The sequence below is a fragment of the Bufo gargarizans genome, chromosome 4 (assembly GCF_014858855.1).
Source record: "Bufo gargarizans isolate SCDJY-AF-19 chromosome 4, ASM1485885v1, whole genome shotgun sequence".
NCBI classification, from domain to species: domain Eukaryota; kingdom Metazoa; phylum Chordata; class Amphibia; order Anura; family Bufonidae; genus Bufo; species Bufo gargarizans.
Window position 1 is genome coordinate 94,425,266 of NC_058083.1, and position 25,683 is coordinate 94,450,948.

The following is a 25,683-nucleotide window of genomic DNA, read 5'->3' on the forward strand; positions in this document are numbered from 1 at the left end:
GCTAGTGTGAAAGTAGCCTAACATGATAACTTTATTCTCTGGGTTATTATGATTACATCTAGAGATGAGAGAATTTCATATTATGAAATTCGCTCATGCTTCGTTTGCTGGTGAAAGCAGAATTGCGTTATGGATTCCGTTACTATGGACCATAACTGAATTTTATGACGGAATACATAATGGAATGCCTTTTGAGGCATTCAGTTATTCATTCCTTCATAATAGAAGTCTATGGGCTGCAAAATAGATACAGTACGTCCCGTTTCCTCTCCTGCATAACGGAAATGGGACTGATCCGTTATGAAGGCCATAGACTTCTATTATGATGGATAAACCAAATCCTTCATAATAGAAATCCATCCCCTGCATAACGGAAACGGGACGGATCAGTTTTGCAGCTCATAGACTTCTATTATAACTTCTGCATAACGGAATGCCATAACTCAATTCCGCGAATTTCAAAATATGAAATTCGCTCATCTTTAATTGCAGCAATACCAAATACATATATATTTTTTTATGTTTTACTACTTTTGCGCAATAAAAACTTTTTAAAAAGAAGAAAATGTTTTTGTATCGCCGCATCCCAAGACCCATAACTATTTTACTTTTCTTTCTACAGAGCTGTCTATGGGCTTGGTTGTTGTGGGACAAATGACAGTTTTCATTGCCATCATTTTGGGGTACACTTTTTGTTATTTTTTTCACAGTGTTGACCATACAGAATACATTACATCATAATTGCATAGTGCATTATAAAAATTGCTGAATTGCCCGTTTTTGTACACTTTGCCTTCCAGAAAATTGATTAATAAATGATCAAAAGTTGTATGTTTCCAAAATTGGTAGCAATAAAAACTACAGTTAATTCCCCAAATAAATTAACCCTCACATCGCTCTTTAAACAGAAATATAAAAACGCGTTTAAGAATATGGCGACCCAAAGTAAAACATTTTTTTTAAAAGTTTTAACCTTTTTAAAAAGTAGTAAAGCATAAGAAATACTACATAAATTTGGTATCACTGTAATCATACTTACCATCACAATCAATGTACTGTGTCCGTTTTAGTGCACAGTGAATACCATAAAAACAAAGTCGGTGCACGTTTTTTCATTCCACCCCACAAAGATTTGTTTTCCCAATTCATGATGTGGTAAATTAAATTGCCCCACAAAAAACAAGCCCTCATATGGCTATGTAAATAGGAAAGTTATGGCTCTTTGAAAGCGGGGATTGTTTTATTTTTTTTTATAATTTTAGGACGGTGCCAAGGGGTTGTCCACCTAATATTTAAGTGATGGCCTTGGGGGAAGTCCAACAACCCACAGCCTTTACCGATCAGCTGTTGGACTACAGCTCCAGTGCCAGAAGCAGAAAGCTCAGTGTACTTTGTAGTGGATGGAGCTCATCTTTGCAGCAATGTTTCCATTGAAGATAGGCCTTTTTTTTTTTGTAAACAGAGGACAATCCCTTAAAACTGTAATAATCCTTTTATTGTCTAAAGTATAAATATTCTATTAACCCCTTTAACCACTATGACGTATCTATATGTCATGGTGGCTGAAGAATTGTATGGAACAGGCTGCTGCGCTGAGCCCGCTTCATATGCAGCGGGTGGCTGGCTGCATAATACAGCAGGCACCTGGCCATGATGACTGGTATGGGCACTGTACAAATTGAGTCACTCAACCCCTCAGATGCCGCATTTAATAGCGATTGTGGCATCTATGGAGTTAGGCAGAGGGAGGGGGCTCCCTCTGCCTTCCGATCAGACCCCCTGCTGTGAGATCTCAGGGCTCTAGTTGCCTACCATGATAGCCTAGGCCCTGCTAAAGGTTCCCAGGCCGGGCACAATAAACTACCTGCTAAGATGTGCATTAGGCATGTCTTGGCAAGCAGAGCATCAAACTTTCATAGACCATAATAGATCTCTATTAAGGTTTATGAGACAAGCGATCAGAAGATCACAGGTTCTAGCTTCCTGATGGGGCTAAAAGTTATTGAGCAAAAAGTAAAAATAGACGAGATAAAAAAATGTTATCTCCCCCATTTCCTAATTTTACATATAAAAAATAAACAATAAAAATATAAACATAACAGTTATCCCCGCATCCGAAAATATCTGAAATGTTAAAATATAAAAAACAAATTGTTGGAGACCATTGAGATGGAATATTTCATTAAAAAGGACTTGAACCTGTTGAAGAGCTCATGGACGATAAGTAATAGAACAAAATAAGCCACTTTAGAAAACTGATCAACCATCACCCAGAGGCCAGTGAATCACTGGGGAGGCAGAAAATTGGTAATAAAGTTCACTTGAGATCTTGGACCAGGGTTCCATTAGTATAGGCAGAAGCTGAAAAAGATCTGAAGATGCTTTCTGAGATGGTTTAAACTGGGTACAGATGGTGCAGGAAGCAAATAATTTCTTAAAGGGGTTCTGCAGTTTATTTATCAGCATTTGATCGATGGGGGTCTGACACCCGGGACCCCCGCCAATCAGCTGTTCGAGAAGGCAGCGGCGCTGGAAGTAGCAGACCCAGTGACGTCACGACTAGTATCACTGGCCTGGCCTGGGTGCGGCTAAGCTCCATTCAAGTGAACAGAGCTTAGCCCCGTCCAGGCTAGTGATACTAGTCGTCACTGGGCCTGCGTTAAACAGCAAGAAGGCCGCGGCACTACTGCCAGCGCCGCTACCTTCTCAAACAGCTAATCTGCAGGGTCCCGGGTGTCGGAGGATAGATCATCAGTTAAAAAAAAACTGCAGATCCCCTTTAACTTTTCAGGCCACCAGTAAAAACACAAAGGCAATTCACCAGCACATTTGAATCTAGGATACTTAACAATAATGAAGAATGGGCCCAGAAAAAACCCTCTGGTGATGATTAGGAGCAACAGAGTCATTACCCCTAGGAAAAACTTCAGGAGAGACATCAGCAGTGGCCGAAATGCAGTTTAGATCAATGATGTGAAAAGGGTCAAAAGGAAGAGATTTAAAAGAATCAAAAACCCTAGAGAGAGCATACATGCTGCAATTCCTCTTAACTGGACAGTAGGTAAGAACAGAGTCAAACCTTGAGAAGAAGAGGACTAGGGTTGAGTAAACCCGAACTGTAAAGTTCAGGTTCGTACCGAACTTTAGGATTTTTGGACCTCGGACCTGAACCCAAACTTTTCAGGTTCGGTGTTCGGCGAGTTAATGGAGCTTTTTGAAAGGCTGCAGAGCAGCCAATCAACAAGCGTTTAACTCGTGTTCCCTTAGAAGCCATCACATGCCATGCCTACTAATGGCATGGCTGTGATTGGCCAGTGTAGCATGTGACCCAGCCCTTTATATAAGCTGGAGTCACGTAGCGCTGCACGTCACTCTGCTCTTATTAGTGTAGGAATAGGATGCTGCTGCTGTGAGGGAGAGAATAGGAAATAATCTTTTATCAGAAGTGCTTGTTAACTCAGCGATCTACAGCGATTTTGTTTTGTGGGTGCAGTGCACAATCTTTTTACCCTGCCCTGAGCCCAGTGACACAGAAAAATAACTTTTATCCGTCTGTTAGTTAGGTGGGTGTCGGCGGCCATTTTATGCAAGTTCAGTGCACCAGCACAGCATATGTGCATTTGTGACAGTCAAGTACAAGCTTGAAATACTTATTTTTTGCAAGAGCCTACATCTGGGGCCTTTTCTGCATTTGTCACAGTGAAATACAAGCTTGAAATACTGCAATAATATTCTGGGTAAAAAAAAACACACCAATTTTTGGCAATACCTACATCTGGGGCCTTTGCTGCATTTGTCACTGTGAAATGCAAGCTTGAAATACTGCAATATTATTCTGGGTTTAAAAAAAAACATTTCACCACCAATGACTGGGCCGCCATGCTAGATCTGTGTGCCTTGTTGCGCTGTTTCGAGTGCTCCACCAACATAGCCAGTGCCGATGACGCCGTTCTCAGTGTTACTATCCCACTTCTATGCCTCCTTGAAAAAACACTTCGGGCAATAATGGAAGAGGATGTGGCACCGGAGGAGGTGGAAGAGGGATCATTTCATAGGGTTTCAGGCCAGTCATTCACAAGTGGCTCCAAGGGTGGGTTCCTGCACCCACAAACGCCAGGTACACAATTGTCCAGCCAGGGCACAGTTCTGGAGGATGACAAGGTGGAGGATGAGGAGTAGGTGGAGGAGGAGGAACCGTGTTCACATCAGGGTGGCATCCAAACCATCTCATGGCCATCACTGGTGCATGGCTGGGGGAATACAGAGGACACAGATGATACACCTCCCATAGAGGACAGCTTTTAGTTGCCTCTGAGCAGCCTGGCACACATGAGCGATTACATGCTGCAATGTCTCTGCAACGACCGCTGAGTTGCCCACATTCTAACTTGTGCTGATTACTGGGTGGCCACCCTGCTGGATCCCCATTACAAGGACAACGTACCGTCCTTAATTCCGTCACTGGAGCGTGATCGTAAGATGTGCGAGTACAAGCGCACGCTGGTAGACGCCCTGCTGGTGGCATTCCAACCTGTCAGTGGAGGCATAGTGGAAGCACTAGGCGAAGGCAGAGTATGAGGAAGAGGTCGCCAACGCAGCTTGGGCACCACCAGCACCTCAGAAGGCAGGGTTAGCATGGCCGAAATGTGGAAAAGCTTTGCCAGCACGCCACAACCAGCGCCACCAGCTGATATGGAACTTCTTAGCAGGAGGCAGCATTTCAGCAACATGGTGGAGCAGTATGTGTGCGCACGCCTACAAGTACTAAATGATGGGTCTGCCCCCTTCAACTTCTGGGTCTCCAAATTGAGCACATGGCCTGAGCTTGCCCTTTTTGCCTTGGAGGTGCTGGCCTTCCCTGCAGCCAGTGTATTGTCTGAACATGTATTTAGCACGGCAGGGGGCGTTATCACAGACAAGCGCAGCCGCCTGTCCACAGCCAATGTGGAGGACAAGCTCACGTTCATTAAAATGAACCAGGCATGGATCCCACAGGACTTGTCCGTGCCTTGTGCAGAATAGGCCTGCATTGACCTTACCCAGCCATTGTTATACTACAGCGCAATTGCTCATTGTTGTTATTTTTTATATTTCCCACTCTTTTGGGGTGTACCCTAATTTAAAAATTTAAATTAAGACCAAAACCCAGTGTTGGCTACCTCGTCCTCCACCGCCACTACCACCTACACCACTACGCCCACCACCTCCTCACCCTCCTACTCCATTTGGACCTCAGCCTCATACATCAAGATTCTTTTTTGTTAATTTTTACATATTTTATTATATTTTAAATCATTAAATAAATTTCACTAATTTATCTGTTACATTGTTGTGTGAAATTCACAAATTTTTGGCTGTGATATACCCCTGCTATACCTAGTGGACAAGTTAATACATTTCACTAATTTGTCTGTTACATTGTCAGGTGAAATTCACAAATTTTTGGCTGTGATATACCCCTGCTCTACCTAGTGGACAAGGAAATACATTTCACTAATTGATCTGTTACATTCTTGGGTGAGATTTTACAATTTTTGCCGTCAATAAACCCCTGCTCTGCATAGGTGACAGGGACCTAAATTGCTAAAAATCGTCTGTTACATTGTCAGGTGACATTTTACCAATTTTGCCGTATACAAACCCCATGCTCTACATATGTGACTGGGACCTTATTTTTTGTAAAATCATCTGTTGAATTGGTGGGTGACATTAACCCATTTTTGCCGATGAAAAACCCCATCTCTGCACAGGGCCTTAATTTTCTAAAATTCGTCTTTAATTGACGTGCGCCACCTCCTTTCATTTGATCCTTCCGCTTTAACAACTTGTCCCACAATTCCGCTCTATCACATTTCAGTAATTGACCTCCCTTGGATGTGGTATCCCTTTCTCACACTCCCTCTCTGGCGTGGAACCCTGATTCGCCGCTAACCATGATCAACATGGTAGGCACAGAAGAGAACATCGAAGGTTGATAGAGAAGATATCCAATTGAATCGCGGACGTCACAGGGACGCGCGATCAAGCAGAAGCTATCTAGAGTCAACAAAGCGGCAGCAGGGCCTCTCCTGTCTAACATTTCCAAATCCAAAATACCCCAGTGACATTCCCTATAGTTTTTTATTAATCATTCCAATAACAGGGCATCTTTAGAGTCCTGTATTGTTATTTATCGTCACTTCCACCCCGAGTCGGGAGTGGGTAATTGCCGCACACCCCCTCCTTTAGTTGGAAGCTTTGGCTTCAATAATTTGTCCCACATTTCCGCTCGATCACATTTAATTTCATCCATTTACCTCCCTTGGATTTGGTATCCCTTTTTCACGCTCCCTCTCCGGCGTGGAACCCTGATTCGCCGCTAACCGTGATCAACATGGTAGGTGCAGAAAAGAACATCGAAAGTTGATAGAGCAGACATCCAATTGGATCGTGGACATCACGGGGACCTGAGTCATGGTGGAGCACTATGTGTGCACACGCCTACACGTACTGACTGATGGGTCTGCCTCCTTCAACTTCTGGGTCTCCAAATTGGGCACATGGCCTGAGCTTGCCCTTTACCCCTTGGAGGTGCTGGCCTGCCCTGCAGCCAGTGTATTGTCTGAATGTTTGTTTAGCATGGCTGGAGGGGGTTATCACAGGTTATATTTCCCAATGTTTTGGGGTGTACATTCATTTCAACAAAAATAAATAAATATATAAATTAAAACCAAAAACCAGTGTTGGCCACCTCCTCCTCCACCGCCACTTCCACCTACACCGCCACATCCACCGCCTCATCAACCTCCTACTCCATATGAACCTCGTCTCGTGACTTTTTTAGAGCCATTTTACTGCTCCAAAGTTCAGGTTCCCATTGACTTCAATGGGGTTCGGGTTCGGGGTCAAGTTCGGGTCCCAAACTCGAACTTTTTGTGAAGTTCGGCCGAACCCGTTGAAACCCGAACATCCAAGTGTCCGCTCTACTCTAAAGAGGACCCAATGAATTTGGCGAGGATAAAGTCTATGGGCAAACTGTAGATTCTTGTGATTGGTGAAGGATGTTACTGGAAATCTGACATCCTCCAAGACTGTTCTTCAAATGTGAGTTTCACCATTAGCAACTCTTGATCAAGAACTATATTTCTTGATCGAAGAAGATTTTTAGAGATGGTCCAAAGTCAATCAAGAAAGCAGGCTTCCAGATGACTGAAAGCTTGGATCACTGAATTAGGTCAATCTGAGATATTAGCTCCTTTCCAGATGAATCTGTTGTGGTGAGGCTACCTGAAATAAATTTGTGGTGATTTGCTGTTTGCTGATAATAATTTGTAGACCAGACATCTTTGAAGAGTTTTGCGACCAACAAAAAACTCCCTCTTGAAAGCATTTGATTCTTTCTCTGGCACAACCCTCAACCAATACTTAAAAAATTGTGCCACCACACAGTAACATTCCCCTTATTGTACAACCTTCACAGTAGTTATGTTAAAAAATGTTCCCCCTAATAATATCCACATTGTGCCCGCTCACGGCAGTTATGCCCACACTGTGCTCCCTTACAGTATTTATGCCCTCATTGCACAAACTTCACAGTAGTTATGCCCACATCCCCCCTTCTAAAGTACTTATCTCTTTGTTGTGCCCCCTTCACAGTAGTTATGCCCTCTCTGTACCCCTTTCACGGTAGTAATTCCCTATCTGTGCAATTTCACAGTGGAAATTATGTCTTTGTGCCCCCTCACAGCAGTTATGCCCTCTCTGTACCCCCTTCACAGTTGTAATGCAATCTTTGCCCCTGCACAATAGTAATGCCTATTGTAGTGTCCCACTAGGTAAATGTGGGCACTACACAAGGGTCAATATGGCCATGTTATTCTCCACCTCCTGTGGAACATGATCATTGTATTTTATACAGTATTTTGTGTGGCATTATAGTGTGTATTTTTCTGTTATCTCCTGTACCAGGCCTGTTAGGGGTAGTTCCTCCTCCTAGACAGTAGAGGGAGCTAGGGAACCCTCTACTATATATAGTTAGACACAGACAGGAAAGAGTCAGTGCAGTATAGTCCAGGAGGCTAGTTAGTGCAGTCTAGCCTGCCTGAGTTTCCTGAGCAAAAAAAGCTCAGAAGTTGCATCCAGGGGAATACTTTGCCTCCTGAGAAACAAAGTTCCTATAAAAGTACAGTGCAGAGCCAAGTTTATTCCAGCCAAACAGAGAGCTGAAGGGCAGAAGGATATTCTACAGCAAGGAGACATATACCAGAGGAAGGTTTCCCTACCCAACCAAGGATAAAGCCAGCAATAGGGCATACGGGCCTTGGAGAAAGCCAGACAGGTACTGAGGAAAAATGCAGCCTGATCTGTAAGTGTTATTGCAAGGACAAGTTCTGGTTTACTGCAAATTGTCTTCCTCAATTATTACTACAATAAATTGGTGTGCCACCGTTACCGGCACTTGCGTCACGAACTTAAAGGGATCTTGCCAACGGCAAATTAAAACCTGCAACACCCAGGGCACCTCACCTACCACCCAGCCTGGTCCCTATACATAGAGAGTGCCCCAGAGGATCCATGTACCAGCCTCTCCATCACTGCTGTACGCCAGCCCAGGGTATATGAAAAACTGTGAGTACCAAAAACACCCTTGGTTAGTAACTACCCCTGTGACCTCACCATTAGCATCACCCTGCAGGGCTGCAGACTGCATATTTTGGCGTCAAAAACAGGATGCTAATATTCCCACGCCATTGTGGAATCTGAACTGTGTGCCATTATTGCCTATAAAGTGATAAATGCCCCATCTGTTTACTTGAAAATTGTTGGGCCAAAGAACTGTGAAAAACTGCGGTGTGAAAACTGTATTTTTGTGGACTGTTTGCTGTGTCCTAAGTCACCGCTTGCTGTCAGTGAATGGACAGCCTTATGCTTAAAGATGGCCGCCTAAGCTGACTGGATTATCGGTGTACGTCGTTGTGTCTGTTTGGCGCGAAAAAGAAGAAGAGAAGGTACCGCCCAGCCTGCAAAAGGAAAAAGATACCGCCTACCACAAATCTGGAAGCTCCGAGAAGCCGCGCCCCCATCTCCTGACGCTGCGCGCGCGTGGGACTCCGCTCGACGTAACCACGTACCTCGCGAGACTTGGACTGCGCATCACGGGACGGGGTAAAAACTTTTGTATTCATGGGCCCCTTTGTATACAAGTACCGGGAAGATTCCGATCCTTGCTGGGAGACTGGGAGAGGTCCCTCGTTAGTAACAAAGGACTTAATCCGGGGGAAAGTACATCCAATTCAGATTTGGCCTGCTCCGTCGCTGCTTAAAGGGCCATACCCACCCCGTGGTCACTTATAGCAACGCTTGAGCGAGCGAAGTCCAGCGTGAGTCTGCCTACAGAGCTTGCCTCCAGAGACCACGCCATGTCCGCACCTGAAGAAGCAGAGAAGGTGGCCCCCGATGAACCTTCTGTAGTGCACGCAGCTGACAACAGGGCGCCCGCCGCGGCGGCAGCATCTAGCCTGATGCCATTGACCATGCCATATTATTTTGGGGCCCCCTGGTTCACCCGATATTCCGGGTAGGCTCACAAATTGAAAGATTTTAGAGAGCAGATCCAGGCCTTATTCCGGCTCTATCCCATCTCCGCTGAGCAACAAATGGAGATCCTCTTAGCCCACTTAGAAGGGGTCACCCGCAGGGAGTTCATGTCATGGCCCAGTTCCGAAAAGAGTGAAATGATTTTTCAGCAGGAAGCAACAGCCTGGTGAGTCACTCCATGATTTTGCTTTGTCCCTGCAAGAGACCTTGAGGGCTGTGGTCCAGGAGGACCCCCAATTGTGTGTTTTTAGACTTTAAAGAGCTGGCCATCAGTATCCTGGGTCAAAACCTGCCCACGGTGCCGGCGGCCTACCTTGAACCTCAGGCCTGCCAGTCAAAAACTATTAATGAGACCATCCGGAGCCAGTCAAGCCATCCATCCAGGCTCCAGTAACAGATGTGGTGGCGGCGTTAATGGAGCAAGTTAACCATCTCCCTAAGAGCCTAGAAAAGGTGTGCAGGAAAATAGAGGAATGGGAAAGACCATTGTTATTGGAAGACGAAAGCCCCCTACCTCAAAGGCTCCTCCCGCCTGCATATAAAGAGGTATACCCCAAAGAACCTGATGGACGACCGAGTTACCGGTCTAATAATCGCAAGCAGCCTGTCTGCACTTATTGTAAAAAATATGGACATACTGATTCAATGTGTTGGCAGTTAAACGGGCCACCCCAGAGGCCGAGGACTGCCCCTCGGGAGGTAGAACAGTAGGTCCAAGGGATCCAAATTGGATGCCCAGATACGTAGGATCTCGTCCAAAAATTTACATATGCATCAACGGTATCCCTTTTAAAGGTATAAACTTGTTAAGTGATAGGAATAGCTCACTTCTATGTGATACGGATCAGGTGCTCTAGTCCAAAGAAGCTGTATCACCCATACAGATAAAGGTTGAAAGTGAAGAGAAAATTATGGACTGGCACTCTGTATGTGTGGATAAAAACAATCCTAAAAGTAATATAAAGTGATCACATACAATTTAATTAAAACAATAAACAATAAAATACACAATAAAATTCAATATATGCAAATGTCACCTAGGGGTATATAAATGAGTAAATAAATCACAAGATATAACTAAGAGTCGGTGGTATGAAACAAAGCAAACAAATAATACAATGATTCTTTGAAGAGATATAGTAGTCTGTTCCCTACTCCACAGACCTCTGTGGGAAAAAAGGAGGAAAGTCCTGTCTGACTGCAGATGGATCAATGTCCAAATTGTAGGAGCAGTTTTATATTGTTTTGAACCCTGTGTAGGGTCTTACCTTCTCCTTGGTCGAGGCAAAATGTGTAGAAATACAGCCTTCCAGACCTGGATGTTGAAGGAAAATGTTCTTTTAGAACAACCGCTGCTGCGTTGATTTTCTCTGGCTTGTTCGTACGGACGCCAGCATGTCACGTAGTCACGTCTCAAGCCGTAGTCTGTAATTCACCGCTGAAGGTATCGCGGGACTTGGTGCCGAGATTTCGGATGAAGAAAACTATGACAGGGTTCGGAGCGCTCCAATCTTTCGGGGATAATGACCGAAAAGATATGGTTCAAATTTTCTGCAGATGTTTGTAAAAAGGCCTCTTTGTTGTCCAAAAGGGAGTAGTACGCTGTTTCACGCCAGACGCGTTTCGGGGACCTCTTACCCCTTCCTCAGTGGCAGCTACTCTCCCATCTTGGACTGGCTATTTATAGACCGCCCAGGTCTGTCCAAATTAGTGGTGTGGAATCAGTAATCCAGGATTCGGCTTTGTTTCTGTAAGTGCATTTTTTTATGCGTTTTTTTCAACTGCATCTGATCCTGCGTTTTTTTATATTTCCTATATGCGTTTTTTTGGGATATTGTATCTTGCAGTAAATGGTCACCACCCAGAAGAGATGATTATTATATCATGTTGCATTTAAATAAAAATGATTAAATAACTCTGAAAACATTTAAAATGTTAAAAATAATGATAAAATACTTAGATATCAGTAGATAATAAAATCTGAAATATAAAATCAATATGGAGCACAAAAATATGTCAATAGAGAAATAGTTATCAATTTGATTTAATATTCAGGGATTTGATCTGTGATGATGATGTGATGATGATGGTAAGGAGGTTCTAAAAGAACATTTTCCTTCAACATCCAGGTCTGGAAGGCTGTATTTCTACACATTTTGCCTCGACCAAGGAGAAGGTAAGACCCTACACAGGGTTCAAAACAATATAAAACTGCTCCTACAATTTGGACATTGATCCATCTGCAGTCAGACAGGACTTTCCTCCTTTTTTCCCACAGAGGTCTGTGGAGTAGGGAACAGACTACTATATCTCTTCAAAGAATCATTGTATTATTTGTTTGCTTTGTTTCATACCACCGACTCTTAGTTATATCTTGTGATTTATTTACTCATTTATATACCCCTAGGTGACATTTGCATATATTGAATTTTATTGTGTATTTTATTGTTTATTGTTTTAATTAAATTGTATGTGATCACTTTATATCACTTTTAGGATTGTTTTTATCCACACATACAGAGTGCCAGTCCATAATTTTCTCTTCACTTATCCCTTTTAAAGCCCTGCTGGATACTGGGTCTTAGGTCACCACCATCCAACGACCCACCTTTGACAAATTCTGGGATTCAAGTCTCTACACCCAGCCACCGGAATCCTGGTTGGATATCATTGCTAGCAACGGCAAGACTGTGAAAGTCTATGGGTACTGGGAACCTACCCTTAAGGTGGGAGACGCCACCTTACCACAGCAAGGTGTGATTGTGGTGCAAGCCGGAGATAAAGGGGGACACCCCGTGATCTTAGGGACTAATGTCTTTAAAAATTGTTACTCCGAGGTACTCGAGGCCCTGAACCAATCCATATCCTCATCTTCACCTGCCTCTAAAAGAGTTATTCAAAAGACTATCAGTGGGCTGTGTGCTCAGCAAAAAATTGCAAATGGAAAAGGAGAAATCTGTACTGCCTGGATCCGGGATAACCGGCCGGTGATTCTGCCACCGAATTCCCAGATCATTCTGTGGTGCCTTGCTGCACTAGGGATCCAGGGCCAAGACTATCAAGCCCTAGTGGAGCCTATCCAAATTGAGAATCATCCCTTTGTGCGAGCAGCCAAGAGCCTGGTGACTGTATCTCAAGGTAAAGTGCCTGTTCGTTTGATTAATTTCAGTGATCACCCTATTACTCTCTCTAAGCACTGCCCTGTTGCTCAGCTTTTCCAGGTATCATTCCAGGATGTTATCCATCTGCCTGCCACAGAGACATCTCAAACTGCACAGAGCAGCAGTGCCCCTGCCAGCGCCTCTTCAGTATCCTGGTGGGAGGAACTTCATGTGGGGAACGAATCCACCCCGATGGATCAAATAGAGGGAGTCCTAAATCTGGTGAAAGAGCACCACAAGGCCTTTAGCAAGCACTCCCCGGACTATGGAGAGGTCAGTGTAATCAAACACACCATACCCACTGGCTCTCATCCTCCTATCAAGGAGAGATACAGACCCATACCTCCTACTACCTACCAGTCTGTAAAAGAGATGATACAGGAAATGAAGGACTCTAATATAATCCGGGACAGTCGTAGCCCCTGGGCTGCGCCCCTAGTTCTTGTTCGTAAAAAAGATGGCAGCATTAGGTTCTGTGTGGACTATAGAAAAATCAATCAAATCACCCACAAAGATGCTTATCCGTTGCCACGCATTGAAGAGTCTTTGACTGCCCTGGGGTCATCAGCCTACTTCTCAACTTTGGACTTAACCAGTGGATACTGGCAAGTACCTATTGCCCCGGAAGACCGGGAAAAGACCGCTTTCACTACGCCTATGGGCCTGTTTGAATTTAACTACATGCCTTTTCGGACTGTGCAATGCTCCAGGGACGTTCCAGCGTTTGATGGAGCGTTGTTTAGGCCATAAGAACTTCAAGACCGTATTGCTATATTTGGATGACGTCATTATTTACTCCAAGACATATGAGGATCATTTAAAACATCTGGCTGTAGTGTTTCAAGTCCTCGTTAAATATGGCCTCAAAATCAAGCCGTCAAAGTGCCATCTGCTGAAACCAGCGGTAAAGTACCGGGGACATGTTGTTAGCGCAGAAGGAGTCCAGCCTGATCCTGATAAACTTGCTGCAGTCCGCAATTGGCCTACTCCTACCACCGTGAAGGAGGTGAGAGGTTTCCTCAGTTTTGCAGGATATTATAGACGCTTCATCCCACATTTTGTGCAGATTGCGGATCCGATCCAGGAACTCCTGAGGGGGCATCCCAAAAAGAGTCCAAAGACTCCTATCCCTGTTGAATGGAATGAAGAGCAGGAGATTGCCTTCCAGCTCCTAAAGAAGAAGCTGACTGAACCCCCTGTCCTGGGTTACCCGGATTATCAGAAGCCGTTGCACCTCTATACGGATGCCAGCAAGAGAGGCCTGGGAGCCGTGTTGGCTCAAGTGCAAGACAAAAAAAGAGAGGGTGATTGCCTACGCCAGCAGATCCCTGAGGGGAGCGGAGAAAAACAATCAGAACTATAGTTTGTTTAAGCTGGAGTTCCTTGCTTTAGTGTGGGCTGACTGAAAAATTCAAGGACTACCTTGCTGCCACTTCATTTATCGCCTTCACTGAAAACAATCCCCTGGCGCATCTGAATATGGCCAAGTTAGGGGCTCTGGAGCAAAGATGGGCCTCGCACCTTGCCAACTATGACTTCACTGTGAAATACCGGGCAGGCCGTTCAAATGATAATGCTGATGCTTTGTCTCGGCTTCCCACTACAGAGGCCCCAGACGAACCAAAGGATGCCTGGGAAGAAGTAGAGATGCCAGCGTTTTACAACAAGTTTGATCAGCAAGATAATGTTCACACTGAACACAACTCAGCTGCTGATCCCTCTCCACCGAATAATCCTGAATCCAGAAGCAAACAAGAAAGGTGGGTTAAGCTCCAGTCAGAAAGTAGAGTCCTCAGTGAGCTGCTCGACTTCATTACCAGCGGAAGAACTCCTGAAAGAGTCCGCAGGAAGAGTGCAGACCCAGAACTATTGAAATTGTGGAGACATCGCCACCAACAGTATACAGCCCCCCCCCACATTATACAGCCCCCCACAGTATACAGCCCCCCCACAGTATACAGCCCCCCAGTATAAAGCCCCCCCACAGTATACAGCCCCCCACAGTATACAGCCCGCCCACAGTATACAGGCCCCCCACAGTATACAGCCCAGCCCCTTAACAGTATACAACCCCCCCACAGTATAGAACCCCCCACACAGTATACAGGCCCCCACAGTATACAGCCCCTCCACAGTATACAGGCCCCCCACAGTATACAGACCCACACAGTATACAGCCCCCCACAGTATACAGCCCCCCACAGTATACAGTCCCCCACAGGATATACAGTCCCCCACAGGATATACAGGCCCCTTTATAGCAGTAATGCCCTCTGTGCCCCCTTTATAGTAGTAATGCCCTCTTTGCCCCTTCACATTAATAATGTCCATTGTGCCCTCTTTATAATAGTAATGCCCTCTGTCCCCTTCATAATAGTAATGCTCATTGTGCCCCCTTCACAGTAGTAAAGCCCTGTGTGCCCCCTCTGTGTTAATAATAAAAAAAAAAAACTTGTTGCGTTCCTAAAGCTCACATCCAGCTCTCCCGCTGCAGGCAGCTATACACAGATTGCTCTGCAGCACTGTGTGGTAGTAGCACAGGCAGATGCCTAGGCTTCAGGCTCCTCCCACACAGGCCAGCAGTTCGATCTCTGCCTGCAGACTGAATGTAGCAGCAGGCACAGTGCAGGAAAGAAGGAGAGCAGGAAGCTGAGCGGTCAGTGAGTGACAGGACCGCAGCTCCCCAGCGTTCCAGCAATGAGCGCTTCCATCTCTTTTAATGGAAGCGCTCATTGCTTCTGGCACCCCACTTAGTTCAGACACCTGGGGGCGGAGATCCACCCCCGCCCCCCCTCCTCTTGGCACTCCACTGCTCCTGAGCTGTGGCTCAGTGATTCAGCACAAGTGTAGCGTGAATCTGTGCTGCTCAATAAGCAGCAGCAGACCTAGTGTGCAAGTGCTGAGTCACTGATCCGTGGTGCATGAGTGAAAATAGAAGTCTAGCCATGTCAATTAAAGGGAAGGGGGAGATGTGCATTAGAATAGCAGTGTTCCAAGCATTGAGGCCGACACCATGGGACTCAAAAGAGCGAATTTGCATAATAATAAAAACATTGATGTATCATGTCTGTAAAGGTTCTCATTTATCCAGGTCATGGTATATCTGTAAAGAATAAATCAAGGCAACTGGACGTAGGATGTAGATTTCTTGAAAACGTTTCACTCGTTCTTCCAACGAGCTTTCTCAATTCTGAGTGACTGTACAAGAATTCTCTGGGAATAAATATGTAACTGAATTATACCCAGCATGGGGTCAGAGGTCATTATACCTCGTAAAAATGGAGAAGCCAAGCTTAAATAGAGGCGGCGGGGGGGGGGGGGGGTTAGACATCTATTGTCTGCCACATACAATGCTGTCTTGACGACTTTTTCTTTATCACCTACTGACTCCAATTAGGGTAATGGGATCAACACCTTTGACCCCATGCTGGGTATAATGACCTCTGACCCCATGCTGGGTATAATTACCAGATGTTTATTCAGTTAAATATTTGTTCCCAGATAATTCTCGTACAGTCACTCAGAATTGAGAAAGCTCGTTGGAAGAAAGAGTGAAACATTTTTAAGAAATCTACAATATGTCCAGTTGCCTTGATTTATTCTTTACATATATATTGATGTATCAAGAACACTAACTATGGCAGAGTTTTAAAATAGAAGATACCACAGCACTAAATGGGAGCTTGCAGCAATATGCTTGCTTTATTTTACACAATAGTATGCAGCCACTCATGAATAGGGATGTTTTGGTATTTGAAAAACTTCCTCAGCAACATGAGTCTGTCACTATAGTGAAGCAGTCATGGAAATACTGAAACATGACTCTACAGTCTAGTATTTACATGACTGCTTCACCTTGTTGCTGAAAAAGGTTGTCTAAGACTGAACCATCCCTATTCATGAGTGGCCACATACTATCATCATATGTAATATTGTGGACCTCACTGGATTGTGTGTAAAATAAAGCAAACATATTGGCGCAAGCTTCCATTGAGTGACCTTCTATTTTGATTGTTTGACCTTACAAACCCTCCACCTGGCACCACCTAATACTCGGAGTGCAGGTGACAATAAGACATCGTTTTAATCAGCATGATTAACCCTACCGTGCAGGATATTTGTGGTTTCATAGGGTTGGTCTTGCTGACAGATGCTCTTTAAAGGTTTGAGCCAGAAAGAATGCCAATTGGTGTGTTTATTTTCCTGTGACCTTTCCCAGAAATGGAGACCCACTCTGATAGCTGAGGAGATTAGGTAGTCAAGAGCTGAGAAAAGGTCACAGCCCATCAATCTGTCCTTGAAGTGGTCATATAAACCTTCTTAGAAAGCAACCAGCAAAGCCTTGTTGTTCCATGCTAGGAATTTGATAGCATACTGACCAACTGTTTCAGGCACTACAGTACAAAGGCTGTAGAAGAGATTCTACCAGGATCTTTAAAAACATTTTGAAATAGGCCAGGAAAGTAGTCAGGTACAACATAATTGGGTCGCCTCGCCCAAGTTAAAGATTTTCCTGTGAGGAGCTAGGTTATATAGACTAACTTGACATGGTCTGAATTGATTATCACAAAGTTTAAAGTGTATAGTACAGAGACTGATCCCCATCATACTTCAGAGGTGTAAGAAAGTGAGGCATAGAAAAGGTGGTAGAAGGCTCTGGGTGGATAGGCTCATGGCCAGTTTGCTGAACGACAGAAGCAGTAGGTGGAATCGTGGCAAGCATTTGCAGGGCATCCAGATGACTGGAAATTCCCCAGAGAGCCTGTATGATTTCTTGCTGAAAGGACTCTTGCTGGACCACTTATTCAGGAAGTTCATAGACATTAATAGGGTAGACGTGGCAGCATTTTGGAACTGATGACATGATGACACTGTTACAGTCATGTACAGGAGAGTAAATTTACTAGTCCATTTGGTGCATGCTAAACTGGGTAAGAAGTACATTGGACGCCCTGACCCTATATCCCATGCAAGGAGGCATGGATTTTGATTCTGCAGGACCTCCAGGTCCTGATCAACAGAAAAGTCATGGATTAGTGGCAGTAGTGTTGATGAGACAACAAGCATGGTCACCACCAGGAAACCAGGACAGGACATACAAAAGACATTACAGATGCCACAGTCTCTAGTGAGGACTTGCCATAGAAAGCAATCAGTGAGTAACACATACAGTATCATCTTTCATAATGATGTAGTCTCATGTTAAACATATACCATCAACAGCAAGGCATTTGTAACCAATGTTCAAAAACATAACTGCTTATTCATACTGTTATTATGTCGACCCATGCCCGCTGCCCTTCCGCGTCATCAGGCGGGCACAGACACAGTTCCACTTACCCTGCTGCTACTGTTTCTGTTCCTGCAGTCCAAACCCGCTGACCCTCCTCTGCCTTCCAGCAGTGAGCCCAGCTGCTAGAATCCCCTGTGATATGTTCTGAGCTTGCCATGTACACCCTTCCACGCTGCCTGTAGGGCACATCACATGTGCCCCCAGCTCTCATAGGGCCAGAATGTGCACCCTTATCTTTGCCAGCCAATGTCTGACAACCCAAGGATACCTAAGGCACCTTCCCCTGTGGGAAAATGACTGAGCAATAGGTTTATCTAGCTTGCTAGTTCTAGTGAAGGTGTACTGTTTCGTTTGACTACCTGTACCGACTTCTGCCTGATTCCTTACTCTGATTCTCCGCTACCTGACCTGATGTGTGCCTGATTACGATATCGACCCTTTGCTAACTACCATCATCTTTTCAACTGTTTCATGGATCCAGACATACTCTGCCTGCCATGACTTTGGCTTGTTACTGACTTAAGGGTCTTTTAAATAAGAATTCTAAAGATAATCGCCAACGAGCTTTCATAGGAATGCTTGTTAGAAATGATCTGGCGGTGTAAATGTACCACTAGTTGCCCGATGAATGAGCAAAGCGTTCGTTCATCGGGTAATTTGATTGTTTGTGCTCATACAAAAATTATCAATTACTGGTAGCAGATCATGCTGTGTAAACATGATCTGTGGCCGGCAAATGCAAATGTAAATGCAGCGGTCTACTCTGCTGATGAGCAGGCCATTGCCAGGAAGGAAGGCTTCCTTCCAGACAATCTGCTGTTCTGTCGTCCCATGTTCTGTCCCTTCAGTGCTATGCACTGGGGCCTCTTGACCTTCATGGGTAAGCAGTCAACCACACAGAGACTAAAGAGGTAGCAGCCTGGTGTGTTCCCTGCAGAAAAGTCCAAATCTTTGTGTAGGAGTTAAAAGGTAAAAAACTGGGAACCGCTAAGATAATGCCTTTAGGGTTAGCCCAAATTCAAATCAGTTGGTTGGCACAGTGGTTCTACACCCATTTCCTTAAGACACTAATTTAGTTACATTTGAGCAATATAGAATAGGTCACATACTATATGCTGTCTACATTTGTGAGATGTGTATATTGTGATGTAGCATACTTTTTATTGTCTTTATAAACATCTAAGTTTGATTTTTTATACCTTATTAACCCCTTAAGGACTCAGCCCTATTTCACCTTAAGAACTTGGCCATTTTTTGCAAATCTGACCAGTGTCACTTTAAGTGCTGATAACTTTAAAACGCTTTGAATTACCCAGGCTGTTCTGAGACTGTTTTTTCGTCACATATTGTACTTCATGACACTGCTAAAATTGGGTCAAAAAAGTTAATTTTTTGACATAATAAAATACCATATTTACCAAAAAGTTTGAAAAATTAGCAAATTTCAAAGTTTCAGTTTCTCTACTTCTGTAATACATAGTAATACCCCCAAAAATGTCGATGACTTTACATTCCCCATATGTCTACTTCATGTTTACAGCATTTTGGGAATGATATTTTATTTTTTGGGGATGTTACAAGGCTTAGAAGTTTAGAAGCAATCTTCAAAATCCCACTTTTTTGGACCAGTTCAGGTTTGAAGTCATATTGTGAGGCTTAGATAATAGAAACCTCCCAAAAATGACCCCATTCTAGAAACTACACTCCTCAAGGTATTAAAAACTGTTTTTTTTAAACTTTGTTAACCCCTTTAGGTCTTCCACAAGAGTTAATGGCAGATGGAGAAACAATTTAGACATTTCTATTTTTTGGAAAATTTTCCAATATAATAATTTTTTTCCAGGAATAAAACAAGGGTTAACTGCCAAACAAAACTCAATATGGGTTGCCCTGATTATGTATTTTGCAGAAACACCCCATATGTGGTCGTAAACTACTGTTTGGCCGAACGGGAGGACACAGAAGGAGGGGAACACCATATGGGTTTTGAAAGGCAGATTTTGCAGGACTGGTTTTGTTTATACCATGTCCCATTTGAAGCCCCCTGTTGCACTCCTAGAATAGAAATTTCAAAAAAGTGACTCCATCTAAGAAAGTACACCCCTCAAGATATTCAAAACTTGGTTTACAAACTTTGTTAACCCTTTAGGTGTTCCACAAGAGTTAATGGCAGATGGAGAAACTATTTAGAAATTTCTATTTTTTGGAAAATTTTCCAATATAATCAATTTTTTCCAGGAATAAAAAAAGGGTTAACTGCCAAACAAAAATCAAAATGGGTTTCCCTTATTCTGTAGTTTGCAGAAACACCCCATATGTGGTCGTAAATTACTGTTTGGCCGAACGGGAGGACATAGAAGGAGGGGAACACCATATGGGTTTTGCAAGGCAGATTTTGCAGGACTGGTTTTGTTTATACCATGTCCCATTTGAAGCCCCCCGTTGCACCCCTAGAATAGAAATTTTAAAAAAGTGACTCCATCTAAGAAAGTACACCCCTCAAGGTATTCAAAACTGGGTTTACAAACTTTGTTAACCCTTTAGGTGTTCCACAAGAGTTAATGGCAGATGGAGAAACATTTTAGAAATTTCTATTTTTGGGAAAATTTTCCATTTTAACCCTTCCTTTATTACTGGAAAAAATGGGTTAACAGCCTAACAAAGCTCAAAATGGGTTGCCCTGATTCTGTAGTTTGCAGAAACACCCCATATGTGGTCGTAAACTACTATTTGGCTAAACGGCAGGACATAGAAGAAGGGGAATGCCATATGGTTTTTGGAAGGCAAATTTTGCTGGACTGGTTTATTTACACCATGTACCCTTTCAAGCCCCCTGATGCACCCCTAGAGTAGAAACTCCATAAAAGTGACCCCATCTAGGAAACTATGGGATAAGGTGGTTGTGCAAAAGTCCCTAGAGAAGAGCAGTATTTGTGAAAGCGTGTATATCACACCTCTGAATCAGTATTTTGTGGAAACAGGTATATAGAACACCTGAATCAATATTTTGTGGAAGCAGGTATATCGCACCTCTTAATCAGTATTTTGTGGAAGCAGGTATATCGCACCTCTTAATCAGTATTTTGTAGAGGCCGGTATATCGCACCCCTCAATCAGTATTTTGTGGAAGCTGGTGTATCGCAGGTCTCAGTCAATATTTGGTGGAAGCTGGTATATCGCACTCCTCAATCAGTATTTTGTGGAAGCAAGTATATAGAACAGTTGCCTAGTAATTAGATTTTTATTAGATTTTATTATCACATGGGGTTTATATAATTTTACTTTTTAGAATTAGTGATTTTTAAAAATACCTTTATTAGTGATTATCTGGGTATAGGTATGTATATACCAACAGAGTGTGCTACAATTTCACAAGAATTTGTATATATATATTTCTTATGACCGGGGAGTAGTAGCCCCTACACATAACATTTACTAGTGATACAATACGTCAGTAGGTTTAGGAAATTCGAGGATCCAGTCAAATTATTAATAAAGATAATAGATAGTAGTGAGACAAGGTCTGAGAGAAGGGGCAGGGCAGACAAACTGCTTACCCTACAAGGCCCTCAAAAGACTGCTCAGCCCAGGGTGACCCCCTGATGGTGGAGGTTCCCTGTCCCCGAACCTAAAAACTAAACAAATCCCTAGGTTGACCCTAGCCAGGGAAAAATATTATAATAACGATAAATCAGGAATGGAGGGTGGTTAAGTATAGATGGGGTCACCACCTACCCCTTCCAGAGGATTAGAAAAATAGGGATGAGATTCACAATTATACTATAGGAGTGAGAGAGAGTTTCAGATAATACGGAAATCACCATCCCACTCACGAGTACAATACGCACGTTTTTAAATTATGCACATCTTAATACATATATACCACGACGCGTTTCGCCTGTATACAATCAGGCTCATCAGGAGGTAGATAAAAAAACGAACAGAGTCCAATTAAGATGTAGATGTGATTAATAATATAGATGGTGAAAATGAAGCGATACTTAGCTACCGATGTTCAATAGGGAAGGCGTGGATAGAACATTACCAGAGGGCATGATAATTACAGCCATAAGGGATAAACCTAGAAGGATGTAAATAAAAGTATGAGGAGGACGCTTAGGTCAAAAAGTCACCACAACTCTAAGTAAAAGTCATTGTAAGAACACTAAGATAGACTTTGAGGACTTACATGATGATGGTGCTGGCAAAGTCTCCCCCAGTAGCCTGTTTTAGGCCCAGGTACCGTGTCATTGGAATCGCAGCCCATTTATAGGGACCGATTCCAATTTCCGGACGCCGGAGGCACACTTCCGGTTTCCTGGAACGCATGGTGGAACGCATTGGGCCTCCGCGTCTTACGTCACTTCCGGCGCCGTGGAACGCATCGTGAGCCGCATATGGCTCGATGCCGGCGCCGGAGGGCGACTGTGGCTGGCATTCAATGCAGATTAACGCAACAGCTGATTGCAGGGATGGGAAGAGGCCAGTATAGATTTATTATATATAAAATTGGGAGCTAACGATAATAGAATCCTCGGGTGAGGAATGTGTCACGGTAACCTGGAGGCATAAAAGGCCCTCATTGTCAGCCCCCCTAAAGAAAAAGTATCACAGAATGAACCAAGGATAATAATGAGAAATATAGATCATGATGTGAAGAACATATAAACCTGTCTCAATGATAGTTTCATTAAAATTGAGAGGTCCTATGTAGTATTTGAAGATAAGGGTAATCGATAATTTTTAACCCATTAGTCATATAGTGCTTTTCGCACTGATAGGCACAGAAGCCCTGGGTCACATACCAATAATTCAGTAAAGAATTTGCTGAGGAAAGTAAAAATTGCCCCAGACAGGGAGGGTATTTAAATAAAGCAAGCAAAGTTTAATCTTTCATTGAGTCCAAGGGGGGACTGGGATTGGAAACGATAAATCCAAGAGGACTCTTTTTGGAGAATCCTTCTATCCCAGTCACCCCTCCTCTCAGGAAAGGGGACCACCTCCAGAACCGAAAAACGAGCCAACCTTATATCGCCTTGATGGCAACTATTAAAATGATTGGCCACTGGAGTATCTTTTAATTTTTTGATGTCATTTAGGTGTTCACAGATTCTTCTCCGTAATTCCCTCTTAGTTTTGCCAATGTAGTCCAGAGGGCAACTACACTGGCAAATATAGACTACGCCTTTGGTTTTGCAATTGGCGAAGTCACGAACCACAAATTGTCGCTGAGTCACTGAGCAAATTATTGTTTTGGATGAATTAATAAAGTTGCAGGCCTTGCAGGAACCGCACTTGAAAACACCGAGTGGCCTGCGGTCCAACCAAGTGCCCTCCCTTTTTGGGCCGTCATAGTGGCTGTGGACTAGTCGGTCTCGTAGGCTTCTTCCTTTACGGTATGTTACCTGAGGATAATCCCCAATTGCCTGTGTAAGGTCGGGGTCCATGGTTAGAATTGCCCAGTGTCTTCTCAGTATCGAGACCACCTCCCTGTTTCCAGAGTCAAAAGTGGAGATGAGACGTATCAAGTTGTCATCAAGGTCTCTTGTTTTAGGTATTAAAAGTTCTTCTCTCCTCTTTGACTCTGCGAACTGAAAGGAGTCCTTGAGGATCTTGGGTGGATACCCTCTTTCTCTCAACCTCTTCCTGAGTTTTCCTGACTCTTGATAGAAGTTATAACCCGAGGAACAATTCCTGCGGACTCGCAGGTATTGTCCCCTTGGGATCCCCTTTTTGACCGCAGTAGGATGGTGGCTCTCCCAGTGGAGGATACTGTTGGTTGCCGTAGGCTTACGGAAAACCGAGGTATTCAAAGTACCCTCCACCTTGGTGACCACTACGTCCAAAAAGGTGATCCGTTCCAATTGGGTTTCGTAGGTGAAACTCAGGCCAATGTCATTATGATTGAGGTTGTCAATAAAACTGTGGAAAGCTGGAATACTACCTTCCCAGATCAAAAAGACATCGTCTATATAACGAGTCCAAAAAGAGATGTTTTCGCTCCACCAGGGGGGCTGATCAGGGAAAACGACAGTGTCCTCCCACCAGCCCAGGAGGAGATTCGCATAAGTGGGGGCACAGGAATTCCCCATTGCGGTCCCCCTGAGCTGGTGGTAGAAACAGCCGTTAAACATGAAAAAATGTTATATATAATAAATCTATACTGGCCTCTTCCCATCCCTGCAATCAGCTGTTGCGTTAATCTGCATTGAATGCCAGCCACAGTCGCCCTCCGGCGCCGGCATCGAGCCATATGCGGCTCACGATGCGTTCCACGGCGCCGGAAGTGACGTAAGACGCGGAGGCCCAATGCGTTCCACCATGCGTTCCAGGAAACCGGAAGTGTGCCTCCGGCGTCCGGAAATTGGAATCGGTCCCTATAAATGGGCTGCGATTCCAATGACACGGTACCTGGGCCTAAAACAGGCTACTGGGGGAGACTTTGCCAGCACCATCATCATGTAAGTCCTCAAAGTCTATCTTAGTGTTCTTACAATGACTTTTACTTAGAGTTGTGGTGACTTTTTGACCTAAGCGTCCTCCTCATACTTTTATTTACATCCTTCTAGGTTTATCCCTTATGGCTGTAATTATCATGCCCTCTGGTAATGTTCTATCCACGCCTTCCCTATTGAACATCGGTAGCTAAGTATCGCTTCATTTTCACCATCTATATTATTAATCACATCTACATCTTAATTGGACTCTGTTCGTTTTTTTATCTACCTCCTGATGAGCCTGATTGTATACAGGCGAAACGCGTCGTGGTATATATGTATTAAGATGTGCATAATTTAAAAACGTGCGTATTGTACTCGTGAGTGGGATGGTGATTTCCGTATTATCTGAAACTCTCTCTCACTCCTATAATATAATTGTGAATCTCATCCCTATTTTTCTAATCCTCTGGAAGGGGTAGGTGGTGACCTCATCTATACTTAACCACCCTCCATTCCTGATTTATCGTTATTATAATATTTTTCCCTGGCTAGGGTCAACCTAGGGATTTGTTTAGTTTTTAGGTTCGGGGACAGGGAACCTCCACCATCAGGGGGTCACCCTGGGCTGAGCAGTCTTTTGAGGGCCTTGTAGGGTAAGCAGTTTGTCTGCCCTGCCCCTTCTCTCAGACCTTGTCTCACTACTATCTATTATCTTTATTAATAATTTGACTGGATCCTCGAATTTCCTAAACCTACTGACGTATTGTATCACTAGTAAATGTTATGTGTAGGGGCTACTACTCCCCGGTCATAAGAAATATATATATACAAATTCTTGTGAAATTGTAGCACACTCTGTTGGTATATACATACCTATACCCAGATAATCACTAATAAAGGTATTTTTAAAAATCACTAATTCTAAAAAGTAAAATTATATAAACCCCATGTGATAATAAAATCTAATAAAAATCTAATTACTAGGCAACTGTTTGAAAATAAGTATGGCCAGTTTCCTAACGGGTACTTTTTTTACTGAGGACCTTATCAATGAAGTTAAGGACATTTTTTCAGACAGGGAGGTTGCTGGACTAACGTCCGCAGCCAGCTGCAAAATTGTGTTTAAAGATCTTTATCAGGGATATAAGGACAATATTAAATCCTGGTGGGAAATCAAGTCCCTAGAAAACTATCTGGAACATAAGATTGTACC

At 43.7% G+C, this 25,683-nt stretch overlaps 1 protein-coding gene and 1 long non-coding RNA gene across 2 annotated transcripts in view; both read right to left on the minus strand.

Moving 5' to 3' along the window:
- LOC122935243 (kyphoscoliosis peptidase-like) overlaps nt 1–25,683 on the minus strand; it is a 132,743-nt gene that overhangs the window by 87,333 nt on the left and 19,727 nt on the right. The gene's annotated exons all lie outside the window — the stretch shown is intronic.
- Nucleotides 1–25,683, minus strand: part of LOC122933709 — a 42,704-nt gene that overhangs the window by 636 nt on the left and 16,385 nt on the right. The window lies entirely within an intron of this gene.